General features: G+C 40.1%; 2 protein-coding genes across 3 annotated transcripts in view; one reads left to right on the top strand and one right to left on the bottom strand.

Annotated features, from left to right (window-relative positions):
* The window catches only part of MFAP3 (microfibrillar associated protein 3), a 17,173-nt gene extending 13,090 nt beyond the window's left edge, over positions 1 to 4,083 (bottom strand). The window contains exon 1 of the mRNA XM_006766281.2: positions 3,997 to 4,083. The gene's annotated coding sequence lies outside the window, so the exon portion shown is untranslated. The remainder of the gene's footprint in view (positions 1 to 3,996) is intronic.
* FAM114A2 (family with sequence similarity 114 member A2) overlaps positions 4,064 to 4,184 on the top strand; it is a 25,652-nt gene continuing 25,531 nt past the window's right edge. The window contains exon 1 of one of the 2 annotated variants that reach the window (XM_015565632.1): positions 4,064 to 4,128. The gene's annotated coding sequence lies outside the window, so the exon portion shown is untranslated. Of the gene's footprint in view, positions 4,150 to 4,184 lie in introns of both variants that reach the window. The other variant, XM_015565631.1, reaches the window with a different exon arrangement.

Genomic DNA, 4,184 nt, shown 5'->3' with positions numbered 1-4,184 from the left:
TTACAGCTCACTCACTCTTCTCTGCCCACACTGTTACACTTGAAAAATAAAGAAGTCCCTAACCTTGGCACACAGATGGTCAAAGTGGCACTCTGAATTGGCAAAGAGGAGAAAAAGCAAATGAAGGTACAATTTTGTTAGCATATTGTCAGCACTCCTCTATCCTTTGCAAAGAACAAACATAAAACGGTTTTGCTTATAATGAAGCATTATAATAATAATCTTTCTAAAAAAAAAATCACCAGTTTGAGGGACATTTTCTTTAAAAAAAGCCCCTATGCTCCCAAGAGTATCGTGGAGCCATCACATATCTCCTAACTGGCATTTGGGCATTCAGCTCAAACTTCAACATATTTTCTGGCACACTGAGAAATACCTTCTGCATTTATTGGAGCTTTGTTTTAGACCAGGATTATTTGTTAAACTTAAGACTCTTACCCTTTTTGCCACAAGCACCGGCTGAAGCTACTGGATGCAAATGGAAAAAACACTGATGTAATAAATTTGATTTATGATCTCCTTATTCATTTATTTTCCTCTACAGTCTGAGCCCCTCCCCCCCACCTCCCACTTCAGTATCTCAAACTCGGCATAACTAAAACAGAACTCCTCACTCTCACCCACAGATCTACCTGTTCAACATATACATAGCTTGAATGATAGCTAAACAATACAATTCTTCCAGTTTTCCAAGATCAAAGTTACAGGATCATCATGGCTTGGTGGTTAGGAGCACTGGAGTTAAGAGTGCCTGATCCTACCCCTGGACGAAGCAGTGTGTTTGAGAGGCCTTAATTTTCACATCTATTGAATCAGGTTATCAACAGTAACCACCTCATAGGGTAATTGTGAGCTACCCTATGAGGTGAACTAATGTGGGTACATTACAAATACATGCTATTGTTATTATTATTCCATCTCCTAGGTGTTTTCAATTAAGTCCTGTGTCCCTAACCTAGGTCATAGTCCTTTTACCTTACCTAGATAACACATTATACCAACTATACCCATTTGATACCTCAAACACTGTTCCTCTCAGAATTGGTCCTAAATACAAAACTAAAAAAGTCAAGGCAATCTCAAAATCCATTGGTGATTTCCCATTACCCATGAGATAAGCTTCAAATTCTAGTGTAGCATCCCTAACTCTCCAGTAATAGTCAGGTGGCAGAACAGAGGTAGCTAGACAGAACCCAGCAGTGCCTGCATGTGCAGCAATTGCTTGCCAAAAGAATAAATGGATGTAGAAGTCAAGGCAGGTCTTTAGTTACATCTGTCACTAATTAGCTATGATTTCTAGTGGTCTTAGTTTCCTTGTTTAGAGGTTATCATTATCATTCCTTTCTTTGCTTAAGTCTTAAAATCTCCCCAGCTTTCCTGTCATGGCTTAGCCTTAACTACACTTGTTTTACTCTCTGTCATTGCCAAATAACTTGTCTAAAGTTCTGGTTCCAGTTGTTTCGTTTGTTTGAAACTTCCTGCCCCTCCACACCAATATCTTCTTGTGGAAATTTGACCTTCCTTACAATAGCCAGCTAAAATTTTACCTTTTTCAAGAAGCCTTTTAACCTAAACTCTCACTTCTACTCTCTTAATTTTAGATGGATTTCTTTCGGTGTCAGTCCCCTAGCTCACTGAGAGTACAGTACCTGATCCTAAGACTTATCACTTTCCTTCTATCAGTTGTCTGTCCAGAAAACTGTAACCTTAAAGATGACAGTTAAGAACCTCAGTCATTGGCATAGTATTGGATTCAACATTTTGAATTTAGACACTCATCAACTTGCTAGTCAGAAAGGTACTTGCTACAAATTTCTCACTGACTTTTCAGTCTCAGGCTCTGAAAACTGCTAATGGAGAGACTTGAAGAAATGAATACATAGGTGTTGCTTTTAAAAAAATTTTAGTGGGCAGAACACCCTAGAATTGGACCTACAACTGTTTTTCTCCAACTGAAATTCTTGGACCACTTACATAAAGTTAATCTGTAGTGTTTGTTCAAGATGCAGATGTTTTAGCTCCACTCAGGCTTAGTAATTTAACATCCATAAAGGTGAAGCCTGAGCATCAGCATTTTAATGACTTTCAAATCAAATTCATATTTCTTTTGATTGTCATAACAAAATTATAATTTGGTGATTTTCAAAGTGTGGTACAGAAACCTGCAAAGTCTTAGGGGGTTGTCCCTAAAGACTTTTTAAACAAGATTTTTCAAAATAATTTTCGTAATAATACTAGGACATTATTTGCCTTTTTCACTTTCATTCTCACATAATATGGTACAATTTTTCAGAGGCTACACGATTAGTGATAATCATAAGACAATGAATAGAGGAGATATGAGAATCTAGCTGTCTTCTATTAAGCCAGATATTAAAAAGACTTGTAGAAATGGGAAACAATGCCATTCTTTTCAAATATTTTGGAAAATATTTTTCATAGAAATGCTATTTAAATTAACATACGAGTCTGTAATTTTAAATAACTTTTTTGAAAGTTGTTTTGATATAAAAAATGGTAGATATTGCTAGCTATAACTCACACAAACCAAAACTCTTTGACGTTCTCAGTAAGTTTTAAAAGTATAAAGGGAGCCCAAGACCAAACAGTTTGACACCTTTTTGCTATATTTACTACCAATAGCGTTTTAAAGTTTACAACACAGTTAAGGAGCTTACTGAGATTCTATAGTTAAATCCCAAATTCTATGCATTTTCCAGTACAACAGAAAAATCAGAGGAAATAACCTATTTTATACTTATACAGGGTTTTTTTTAAAAAAATAGGAATTTTTAACAAGCTCCCACATGATATTGATGCACTTAAATTTAGAGAACCATCATGAAAAGCAAAGGAAACGATCTAAAGGGTTTTAGGAAGTGATATATATATATTATATATATATAATCTCATGATTCTTAAGGCATTAAATGGAGTGAAAGACTTGGGTTCTGAAAAGGCCAAGTCCCTTCACCAGCTGGGACTAGTTTTTCACGGCTGTACAAGGAGGCTGTCTCTAATGCCTTTCTTGCTGCTGTCTGTCTGGGTTTCATGCATTCACACTGCTGGGAGATACATCTTTCTGATGAGAGGTCAGTTGTAAACTTAAAGTCAGAAATTTGAGCATTTCATTTCTTTGCATAGAAACCTTCAATTGTTTTCCATTGCTTTCCAAATAAAAGTCAAAATGCTTGTCCTACAAGATTTGGCCTGTTTAATCTCTGGCAGCATCTTCCTCTTTTCTGCTTCAGTCACAGTGGCCTCCCCCTCCCCCCCCCCCCCCCCCCCCCCCCCCCCCCTTTTCTGGACCTTTCGAAGTTTGCTCCCACCAGAAGGCCTTTGCACTTGCTCTTTCTTCGGCCTCTAATGCTGTTCTCCAGATCTTTATAAGGTTTATTCCTCACTCCTTTCCGTCACGTTATCCTGCTCAATTTTCTTGAAAGCACTCACTATCCACTTAAAGAGGTGTGATTTTTGAATTTTTATTTAAAAACCTTTTTCAATTACAGTTCACATTTGCTATTATTTTGTATTAGTTTCAGGTGTACAGCATAGTGATTAGACAATCACACACTTTACAAAGTGTGCTGTCCCCTGCCCCCCATATTTCCAGAACCACCTGCCACCACACATAGTTATTACAATATTACTATGTTCCCTAACTTCACATCCCCATGACTATTCTGTAACTACCAATCTGTCCTTCTGAAACCTTTTTTCATCCAGTCCCTCAATGCCCCCTCCCGTTTCCTGTTCGGCTTCCACACTAAAATGTCAACTGCTTGAGGGAGGGTGTGCCTGTCCCTAGCGCCCGGGCAGTGCCTGGCGTGTTGTTGTCGTTCAGCAAACCTACGACGGCCGAACTCCTGCAGCTCAGGCCACGCCTTCAAAACAAACCTGGCGGATACCCCAAACCTCAGGCTCGAACCCAAGCCTGTTACCCCAGTAGCGCCCCCTACTCCTCCCCGCAGCGACCCCCACCGAGACCTCACTCACCAGAGCTGCACCGAGCCCTTTTCCGGCTGGAACGGCTTGACCCGGAAGTGTTCTCGGGAAGGCGAGGCTGCCTCCGGGCTGAAGGAGTACTTCCGGGTTGGTAGGAGCGGCTCGTCGGCAACTGTGGCGGCGGTGAGGGTGGCAGCCGGCCGGGTATGGGGCTTCCCGGGAGGAGGCTGGTCGGGTGC

Source organism: Myotis davidii, unplaced genomic scaffold (genome assembly GCF_000327345.1).
Source record: "Myotis davidii unplaced genomic scaffold, ASM32734v1 scaffold18, whole genome shotgun sequence".
Taxonomy (NCBI): Eukaryota; Metazoa; Chordata; class Mammalia; order Chiroptera; family Vespertilionidae; genus Myotis; species Myotis davidii.
The sequence above is the reverse complement of the archived record's forward strand: the minus strand, read 5'-3'. Positions and strand labels throughout refer to the sequence as shown.